The sequence below is a fragment of the Larimichthys crocea genome, chromosome XII (genome assembly GCF_000972845.2).
Source record: "Larimichthys crocea isolate SSNF chromosome XII, L_crocea_2.0, whole genome shotgun sequence".
In the NCBI taxonomy this organism is placed as follows: Eukaryota; Metazoa; Chordata; class Actinopteri; family Sciaenidae; genus Larimichthys; species Larimichthys crocea.
The window spans coordinates 1,416,257-1,427,647 of NC_040022.1; the positions used below are offsets into that span (position 1 = coordinate 1,416,257).

The 11,391-nt window shown below is 44.9% G+C and overlaps 1 pseudogene; it reads right to left on the minus strand.

Annotated features, from left to right (window-relative positions):
- Positions 1-1,147: 1,147 nt before the first annotated feature.
- On the minus strand, positions 1,148-10,578 carry LOC113747021 (ATP-dependent DNA helicase Q5-like; annotated as a pseudogene).
- Positions 10,579-11,391: the final 813 nt, after the last annotated feature.

Below are 11,391 nucleotides of genomic sequence, written 5' to 3' on the forward strand. Positions count from 1 at the left end.
GTAGATGGATGGATGGATAGTTAACACATTAAGACTGAAGTTTTCTGGGCTTCAGGGAAGTTACCTTGCATGAATGTTAATCCAGCCTCGTCTACTGTTACATATCAGTCTAATGAAGTCTAAGCTTTACTAAACTAAACATTTTTCTAAACATTAAATTTTAACAGCAATGATCCGTTAACTGAAAAAACTGCAGATGTCTTGAGAATTATTTTACATACTTTCCCCTAAATTTTAGCTTGACATATTTGCTTCATTTGTATCAGCATCGGATGAGCCACTTAAGACCCAGTTTTATTCTTTGGCTTTTAACCCAGCATGAGACAAGTGAGCTGAGAGTTGGTGGGAAATGGAGAAAGACATGTGAGAGGTGGAGAAGGCGACATGAGAAGAGAGAAGAGGAAGACATGCAGGACTTCGTGCAGCTGAGAGCTTGAGAGGTCGGGCGAAGACATGAAGGGACTATTGTAGGACGACTCTTCTTCAGGAAATTACACTGTGCTGTTTAAATGTGTGGTGTGTGTGTGTGTGGTGTTGTGTGTGTGTGTGTTGTGTTGGTGTGGGAGATGAGATTACTTGAATGGATCTTCTTCTGCCCCCTGGTGGGCATGTAACGCCTCCTGCAGAGGCTCAGGCAGTGCTCTCTGCCTGAAATAAACCTAACATTTACAGCGTAAACCAAAAAAACTAAAAGATGGATCATGCCACTGTCTTAATAACACATAGATGAAGCAATAAATTATTGTAATCAGTTTACGGCATTAATTTGAGAGGAAAAAAAAAAGGTTCAATTGAGTGATATTCTTTACAATTTTGACCCTGTATCGACATAAAAGTTTGAGCCGGACTGGCATTTTAAAGACATATTTTGACATATTTGTATCATTTTATCTGTTGTTGTTCAGCGGGATTCAGACAGTGAGGCTGCAGATTCAGCTCATAACGCTCACTTTTACTGTATTAAAATCTGTTCTGATGAGCCTGAGAAGAGTGTTTTAATCTCCCACAGTCTGTTCTTTTTTCTTCTTGGTTGTTTACATCTACAGTCTCCATTCACCTCTCATCACACATGAGTCACTGAATTCCTTCGGACGTGTTAATGACGCAGCGCGTATGAGGAATGTGTCGAGTGCTGTGTTGTTTACCTTCACGGTGGCCTGGGATCCTCTGACTGCTGGCCTCTCTGGCGGACAGTCAGCATCTACACACAGCAGGGACACACAGACCGGTTACGTGACAGCACCGACGGACGTCCAGTCATAACTATTTTAATTATTCTCTTGATTTTAACTGGAGGAGCAAAGTCTTCCCTCGGACCTTCACTGCCTGCAGAAACACAAGCACAGACAAGTTAATTACGCCAACAACTAAAGTAACTTCTACAAGAAGAAGAAGATTCAATATGCACATCACACTTAACCCTTCACCGCCAAATAAACCTGTTTGAATATGTATTTTGTACAGCGACTGCATGACGGGGGGGTTGAACCACTGGACCAAGGCCACAACACTGAGACTCGAGCTCAGCAAGTTTTCTTCTCTACTTCGTTTCTTGTCAATTTATTCCGGTCACTACCCCAAAATGCTCCGCAAAGATTACTAAAAGTTCATCATTTCCTCATTTACATTAAGTAATTTAGCTTTTATCCAAGCGACTTAAACAAAGGAAAACTATCATGTTGGCGTGTTGTTCCTCTCTGAGAGCTCGGTCTTCAGGAGGTTTTTAAAGGTAGGAGAGGACGACAAAGTTTTGTCCTGAGCGACGGGTGGCAAGCCAGGCATCGTTCATTGGAGAGGTACACACGCTGTATATGAGGACATTCAAGTAGGGTGGTGCAGAATTTAGTTTATGTGGGGCTGTCACAGGTAGCTATCACAGGGTAACAGGGAGCTCTGGGCTATTTATCAGCTCTGGATCACTGTGCCGGCTGAAGGCTCGTCCGGAGCGAGTTACAGTAAGCGTGTCGCGAGTCGACCATCAAAAGAGAGCAGCAGCATGTTATCTTCCACCCTCCACCTGCTTTGTTCTGTATCCTCCAAACACTGTTTCTAAGCATTTAATCTAGCAACATATTTCATTTCATCCTCTCTTGGTCGCTCTCCTCCTTTACAATCATGGCATTCCTGCTTTTGATTGTAAACTGGACGGGCTCCACTGGATACGCTGAGTTTTACTTCAATGCTGCGCCAGTTCCACCGAACATGTGGGAGCGATTACCACGATCCCCACTTACAGGGCCTCAACAGCCCCAACATACCTTCCTGCTGCAACAGCTGGCGAACAGATGTAAAAAAGACACAAAACAAACCCTGCGTGAGTTGTTTTTCTAGTCGTAAAAAGAGTGTGTGCGTCAATCACCTTTCGCATTTTCATCTGTTCTTGAAGAGGTCGGAGAACTCCTTTTTCCTTTGCGCCGTCATCTTCACTCCCGCCGCCCTCCCATTCATCGTACCTGCGAGGTGTAGGTAGAGTCATCTACAGGTTCACTGTTAAACCCAATTTCGACAGCGTCACTAAAGTCACCTCCTTTCAAAGCCTAGCCCTTCCTCCCTCCTTCGTAAAGGCCTGGCTGGAAACCGAACGGTCCTGGGTTTGCTCTGAGCTTCGGTCCTGGTGCTGAGTGCAGCGCCTTCTCCAGCTGCGCTCGTACAGCTTTGGGTTACGACAGTAGTCGCAGGTCCGGCGCAGTTTGGCGTCTTGTCTCCGAAGAACTTGGAGATGGTGGCATTGCGAACAACTGGTGGGAAGATGGAGAGACAAGACCTGTCAGGACAGGACAGTGATACAGCTCCTGCAATAAGAATACATAAACAAAACAGACGCAGACAGCGAGTTAAGTTTTGAAATGTAGACATTGAGACGCGGGGAGGGGAACTTAATAATAAAATACTTATCTCCATGTGCTCGCCACAGCCGATAGGCCATCTGACCAATGCAGACTAGCAGATATACAGAATATCCTAAGCAGACCCTTCCTGCCCTCGGTGTGTAAAGGCAAACCAGTAGTCATATCCACGTTTGGGTCTTGTTCAAACTTTCTACGCTCTGGACGATGCTTTTGTGCTTAAACAAAGATCTTCAAGAGAATAGTCTCTTCATTTGGAGAATCAGGTATTATAGTCAGAATTATGTCCCATTAAAGGCTCAGAAGTCTACTCTTAAGATCAACAACAAGATGGATAAGAGCCACACGATTCATGAAGACCTGAGCCCCTTTTATACAACACTACACCTGTAACTGAAGAAGAGGTAATGATGGTTCAACCCTAACCACTCATCTTCCACCTCACCTCACCCCCACCCTTTATTTTTGGGTTAGTCTGCACAGTTTCTGTTTCCTGTGTGTGATTATATGACATTTGTCCAACTTTAAACTAAAAACAGAAAGAGCCTGATAGTTTCCGAGCTCACAGCGGATTCTCCATCATACACAGATAATCTAGAGCTCATTGACCGTCAGCTATTGTGTAACCGTCACACGCGACCTGATCGATGTTTGTTATGAATAGGTCAATAAGGCTCGCTGGTCACATGAAAAAAAATAACAAACCTAACAACACTAGTCTTATTATCCTTTATGTTGACTTCAGTACTTCTTCATTGACTGAAAATAAGAATTCATTAGAGTGAATTAATCTTGATTGGAAATTAGTCCTTTTCCCAGAGACACAAAACTCTTATTCATTTCATTCCTGCCCCTCCTTATGTAACACACACGGAGTCAGTTAGAGCCCTGTCAGCGCCACTTCAACGACATACTAACTACCTTGCTGGAATGGAAAAAGCCTGCACTGCCGTGAAAGAGGAGAGGTGGGGGGGGACACAGAGAGGCACACAAAGACTCCCAGGGAGTGACTGCTGAGGAGGAGGGAACAAACTAAAGTAAGTCACGGCAGAGAAATAACTCTGGTGTCACTACCAACACACGACGGAGACGAGGAGAGCACAAACCTGAGAAGCAAAGAAAGAAAGATTAAGAGGAGCGTGAATGTTGTGTTTCTGGTTTTCATCTCACTTTTCCTCCGCTCCACGTGCAGACAGTCATCAGTACTGAGGAATTATCCCTCCTAACTCTAATCTCTGCTATCTCTGTCGCTCGTCGAGGACTCCTCCTCCGATGACGTACCACACGACTCGGCAACAAATAAAGACACGCTGTGATAAACATAAACACTTCTTCCCTGAAGGAGTTACCCGACGTCTCCTCCTCATCAACTGGTCGGCTCATTTCTGTTTTGTTTTCTTTGTTAGTCTGAGCTCGGCTGAGCGTTTGAGGACAACAAGTTCTCGACAGTAAGTGTGTTTCACTGTGAAATACTCCATTTAGAAGAATGTGGAATGTGTTTAAATACTACAAAGACTTGTTAGGTGCAAACACACACACACTGGGAAGTTAAAATAAGTCTGCTCTTTGGCTAAAAGCTGGATATTCACTGTCTGCACATTACATATTCAAAAGTATGAATTTAATATTCAAAAATAGATGCAACCAGGTAAATAACTTCCACCAGCAGCGACAGCGCAGAACGTCCATGGCACACTCGTTAAATAACTATGTATGTTTCAAGGATGACCGCCGCAGTTTGGCATCGTAAAATCTCAAAGCACTTCAAAAAGGTTCGTGAGAATTCACCACACCAAACTGGAACAAACAACTGAAATCACTCAGTCACACTCAGCTGTATTAGATATGCGATATTCCCGCAAGAGCAGCCCCGCAAAGAATTTTGCTCCGTGAAGATTTTGTTTATAGAAGTGCTGTTTACCGCTTCACCGTCATTTTGTTTACAACTCTTTACTAGGGAACAAAAGTAACTGACAGGTCACATGAAGCCGCGCTGGAGCCAATAAATTAAACTTACTTTCAGGGAAATGCCACACAGTAAACAGCCTGACTTTGTTTTGGACTGAATAACATGAAAACTTTTTTTTTTTTTATATTTTTGGATCGACCAGTTGCCAGGTAACCAGTGGAGCCTAACAAGTTTCTGTTATAAAACTGAGACTGGAAACTTTATTAATGTAATTAACATTATTATCACTATTCATCAGGGTTTTTTTTCCTGCTGCTTCATCTCTGCAGCCTGAGTTGAAAATCTGACTGCAGATCTGTGTTTTTACAGTTCTGCTTATTGAATCCTTTTAAACACGTGTATCGAGTGTCAATTTTTGACGACCTCAGTGAGTTTTAGAGGTTCTGTTAGGTGGATTTTGTTACCTTTGGACAGAGCCAGGCGAGCTGCTAAGGCTCCAGCTACATATTTTATGGCATCACTCTCTCTTTAATCTTTATTTGGTCCTGATTATCTTCCACTAAAGAGCTTCCTGGTCTCCTGCGGTCTACACAAAAACAACAACATTTAAAGATGAAAGTGTCGGTAATATTTCATAATGTTTGTGATTCAGTCCAACAAAACAAACAAACTGCGGCCCCACAGACTGTCCCACACCCAGTGCCACTTCAGCCGTTTATCACTACAACTCGACACTTGAACAACACCCATTAAAATCACATTACGTCTGTACACATGAAAAGCTGTCAGGGGAGTCTTCTGTCGAACAGTCTGACGGAGGGTTAACCTGTTAGGTATGCTCCAACACCCTGAACCAGCCGCACCGCCCCCCCCTCCCCGCTGTATCATTACACTGGATTCACTTTCAGACTTTCACACTTGGCTAGAAAAACCACATGCTTTACATCTGTGCACTCCTCGCTGCCTTTCTTTCCCGCTTGCTCCCAAACAAAGATCGAGACTGTTAAACACTTGTTGAAAGTTATGCGTCCGTGTCAACACACCCGGATGTCCGAGAAGCAACATGAGTCCATCCTGATGACACAGACGCAGGCAAAAATCATTTAACTGTGTAAAATAACTTCAAGCGTGACCCTTTCACTGGAAGTGTCTACAACTTGTCCCTGCCTCACTAGGATGGATGCCCGAGAAGAGACGCTCAGCCTCCTGAGTAGATTTGGTTCAAGCTGCAGGTTGCCCGACGCCAGCCCGGTAGAGCTGGGAGCTTTCTTTGTCCTCCTGACCTTCATCTGTGAGTCCTGCTCTCTATTATTACTCATCTGTCTGTTGTTTATAAAGACGGAGCTGCTCATGATGTTTTTATCTCCTCTCCCTGCAGTGGTCGCCTGGTCATAACATGTGACCTGGTGTCTGCTGCTGCTGCTGCTGTCGCCACCAAGATGAGGGGCTCGACTTTGAGCAAACGTCCTCGTGGCTACAATCAAGGACAGACATGGAACTTTCGCCTCATGCAGGGTGTGTTTGCTGGCACTAGAGGAGCCCAGCCCTTACAACACAAAGCAGCTGACAAACAAGAGAAGAAGGAGCCAGACACACCTGCTGCAGCTGCCAGGTTTTCAGGAGAAGCTACATTCTTTGGAGAATCCCTGCGTTTACGGGGCAACGACAACAACCGCTCATGACCTACACGAAGGCAGGGCAGCACAAAGTGTCTTAATAATAATGAGGCAATACATGGACTATAAGAATGTATTAACGAGCAGTTCCAGTGAGAGCTGAAGAGGAAAGCCAAACTGTTAATGTGTTTCTTTGAAAAGGAGTCACTCTTAAAAAAGGAACAATATGTAAAAATATGACTGTATCACCATAAAGACCTTGTTCAACTGAAATTGAGCTGCTGACAAAGTACTACAGCCAGTATGTTTGTTCTTTCAAATCCGCCTTACAGACGAGACTCAAGACTGCTCATGAAGACGGAAACAAAGCGGGTTGACGTCCTAAACGCTCTGTGAGCAGAAAACAACAGAAATATTGGAGATGCATTTGAAGTGAAGACAGTTCGAGACAGTTCAATATTCCTCATTACAAGACGACTCGGCAGTGTTTTTGAATCTGCACCGTCATTTTTTAACACTAGATATACTGTTGGAGCAAAGTACATATTGTTCCTTAAAGCGTGATCCTCAGACTTAGATAGTTCCTCCGAGGAGGAGCTGTCTGCCACAAGTGCAAGTGTTCCTTGACGTTTCACAATGAAACCTAAAAGACAGTTCAAACTGCCCTCTGCTGTACACAAGCGAATGATTTTATTTGAAAAGAGCAGAGTAGTATATGTAGTGTGTATAAACCTGCATGTTTAAAGGTGCACAGGGTGAAGAACTTCATGTCATGGTGTCACTTTAATCTACAGATTTATGTAAATAAACAAACTGCTTGCATATGTTTGTGTTTTTGTTGACGTGTGTGTGTGTGTTTTAATTCTGTACTTACGCCTCTTGCATGCAGAACGACACCATGGCTTCAAAGCTGTGATGCTGCTTTGTCAGTCTCCTTCGCCGAGCCGCGTTTTTTCTGCAGACACATTGACAAAATGTTGCTTTAGGTTTTTTTCAAAAGGAGCTCCCGCCGTTTTAAATTCTCGTTTATTATTAAGCTGACCTGTCTGCGGCCGATCTCCTGGCGGATGAGGAGTTAAGCTGCTCCTTTCTTTGGGGAGTAGTATGTGCGACAGGAGGAGGCAGCCCGTCTCTCCAGCTCGCCCGGACTCTTGGTAATAACTCGCCAGGGACTTCGCCAGATTCCAGTGAGCTACAACCTGCAGGATTAACACAAACATTAGCACATGCTCACTCGCCTTCCAACAAAATAATACAGTGAAACCTCGCTGCCTCACCTGACGTTGGCCTTGCTACTCCCATACCGAGCTGATGGTGGCCACAAATAACCAGCACCTTCCCTGCATCCCCACCTGCTGCACCTCTGTGCGATCTCCCGCCTTCAGACCTGCAGCATAAAATTAAAACGTGTGAGCCAAACATATTTTTGTGTTTCCAATCCTACAACCTACATGGAGGAAAAAAAGCCTAACCTGCTGATAAGCCTTGGCCAAGCTCCGAGCTTGGTCAGCTGGTAAGCCACAGTTTCGCAGGCTTCCCTGGTCCGACAGTACACATCCCACAACCCTGTTCACAAAATATACACACAGCAGGTTAAGGAAACCAGGGTGCTTACGCTCGTGTTCAAGGGGAATCCATTGACCAGGCTCCACTCTGGTTTTGGAGACGTTTATCACCGCGGGCAGATGCTGGCTTAAATTAAACTGTCGGCAGTAAATGCCTCGTACGCACGTATTGTGTCTCAACTTTTTGAGTTGAATTTGAGCGAAATTTAAGGTACTTAAAACTGCTGTGATGTAAGCCGACACCGGTTTTCAGAACTCATTTTAAATCAGTCATTCGAGGAAAGTATAGTAGTAATAGAAAGTATTACAGAAAGACAGTCAGAGAGCTGAGACATTATTTGAGTGATGTTTTGGTAAAAAAAAATGGATCTTTTAAAAAGATTTATCATGCATTGTTGGATAAATCCGACATACAGACTTTTTGCATAGAGAAATTAAGATATGTTTGAGGTAAACATGTCACTGTCAAACACGGCATTAGATATTTTGTCCACATGGCACTGTAAAATTGCACACAGTGTACATCACGCACATGTACAGGTACAAGTTTTAAAAACTCTCAAATCTAGATATCAGTTTGTCCTCAAAATATTTTTAAGATTCTATTTTGCTCAATCTGCCAAACTTAAAGTGGCTTTTCTTGAGCTTACACTGAGAACTAGTGCAGTGGAAACATTATGCTTATAACTTCCAGTAATTGGCACAGGAGGGGGTGTGTTTCCATGGTTACACCTTATTTTTACCTGTGCACTTGCGCCAATGTTTCGTTGACTGATCATATCGTTTCGTCTCCTTACGCCACGTTATGCCGTGTTTTATTCTTTTATTATAAACTTTTCTTTTTCGTGACTGAATCTTTCCTTTTGGATTTAACGCATCACTGTACTGTTTTTCTTTCTATCCTGTAAACAACGTGTTTGTTGTGTACGTGCCGACATGAGCCTGAGAAAACATGAGATGACGGAGGACTAAAAGGCAAACTCCACACAAACACCTCACAGAGTCAAGTCTACAAACCTGTGCATTGACCCGGTCGCCAGAGCCAGGACTTCTTAACGAAGGCGTGGAGGTGGACGTAGGGGTTGGCAGCATCTCCCTGAAGATCACATCGTAGTGCAAATTATTGCGGAAGACAGGCGTAACAAGACAGCGGCGAGCTCAGCTTCAGCGACTGAGCAATGTCCTTTTGTACATTCTTGGGCGCTGTCGCCGTCAGAGCCCAACAGGGAACCCCTGGCAAGCGGTGCGCAGCCCGCCAAGTTTAAGGTAGTCCGGCCTGAAATCGTGACCCCACTGTGAGCGCAGTGAGCCTCGTCCACAGCCAGGTAAGACAACAAACCGCGGGTGCACAGGTCCGTGAGGCAGGGCTGGAACGAAGGAGACGCCACCATCTCCGGGGTGATGTAGAGCGCTTCAGCTTGGGGCTGCTGCTCCCTAAGTCAGCCAGGATGAGGCGGCGCTCGCCTGCCGGGAGCTTGGAGTTGATGGAGCATGCCGGGATGTTTAGACTCTTCAGGTGGTTCACTTGTCCTGGGGAAGAAACACAGGATGGGATTAACACACAGATCTTACATCTCTGTTATGGATTTCTATTCTTTAACGAGGTCCGTGTGGGCCTTGAGGTCCTCGCGCAGTATTAATTGTTTTGTGTTTGACTAGGTGCCAGTCTATCTCAACACTGTGGTGGCCGGGTCAAGAGACCTGTGGTGCCTTCCTAAACATAATAGATAGCTTGCTGTTGACTTCCAATCTGCGTACAGACATCTGTGTCTCCAGACTAGAATATACTGACATAACACCTCCATGGTAAAAACATTCTCTTTGACTAATTCTGGGCGTGTAGTATTTGTGTATTTGGTTTTTCCACCCGGTGAGTTGCAGAATGTAGGACCACTCAGGCACTCTTGATGAACTTTGAGATGTCTTCATCTCCTTGATCAAGCGTCAATAATAATACAGCATGAGACATCCGAGGCTCCTGAACCTTTCTCCTCCTGACCTCACCATTGACCTTTGACTTCAGCATTCCTCCACAACAATCTCACCCTCGGGTTGGGGCAAATTGCTGTGAAGGAGTTCAAGTATCTCGGGATTCTTGTTCTCGAGTGATGGGAAATGGAGGCAGTGCACGCATCTGCAGTACTTGGACGTTGTACCGGACGTTCGTCTTGTTCCAACCTTCCTGATCATGAGCTTTGGGTAGTGACTGAAAGAGTGAGATTGTGTATATATGGAGGAGCTGGAGTGTGTGCTGCCACCGTGACCCGAACCTGTTTAAATGGAAGAAACTGGTGTTTGAGAAGGTAGCAAGACAGGCACTGACCTGAATGAGGGCGATAGAGGGGATATAACCAGAGTAATGCCCTCAGCCAGGACTGCAGGCAGCTGGTAGCAGAGGGACTTTCCTGCTCCAGTGGGCATGCACACAAAACACTCCTGTCACCTACAGGAAGACGAAACAAACCAGGCGTTACACTCAAACTCAAGCTTTGTGTGTAAATATACAGAAAAAACTGCCGGTTAGCTCAGTTTGCCTGTTGCTACGAGCGAGTGTTTTCGGTTTAACCAGTGACCGTGTTAACTGGTGACCGTTAGCCGAACGCGTCTGTGGTTGTCGTAGTTACCACAACCGTTGAGACCATAACACGTAGCTGTCCTCGTGAGCTACGTTACAATGTCTGTTTGACAGCTACACCTGTCGTACTAGCAACCACACAGCGGCCACCGTCAACACGGTCACCCGTAACCGACACACCAGCTAACGGCTGCTCGTTTAGCACAGAGACAACCGTTATCGCTGCGGGTAATTTAAACGTCTGTCCGCGGACTCACCTCTCACCACCGCCTTCACCACGTCCTCCTGCAGCTTGGACCTGAGTTCTCAAACCCGAAGTGGGTTTTTAAAGCCGCTTTTAAACTTGTAGTCATCGTCTGTGTGTGAACCTTTAAAGAACTCATAGGGAACCCGTCTGGCGCCGTCGCGCGCTGGTGACGCCACAACAATCGCCGAAAAGATTCAAACTTAAAATAAAGTTTTATTTTTTTTATTTTTTTATCTGTGTTTACTGACAGTTTATTATTTATTTATCTAATGAACTCTCTATATCTATATATTTTATTTATTTATTCTTTTTTATATACTTTTGCAACAGTCCGTTGGGGCTCTCTGATTGGTCCTCGGCTGGCCAACGCCGTCAGCTGATCACTGACTGTGTATGTCTGTGCACTAAACATGCAACGGAAACAAGGCTACACCTGGCCAAAAATAAGTGGACACCCCGTACACACACTATATATATACCTTTCGTTGTTGTCTGTTTGTCAGCCCTGTGATAAACTGGCACCCGCCTCTCTCACCTTAACAGTCAGGTGGGATGGCTCCAGCCTCACTGTGACCCTGGTGAGGATAAGCAGTTACAGACAGTAGATGGATGGAGGATAGTTAACACATTAAG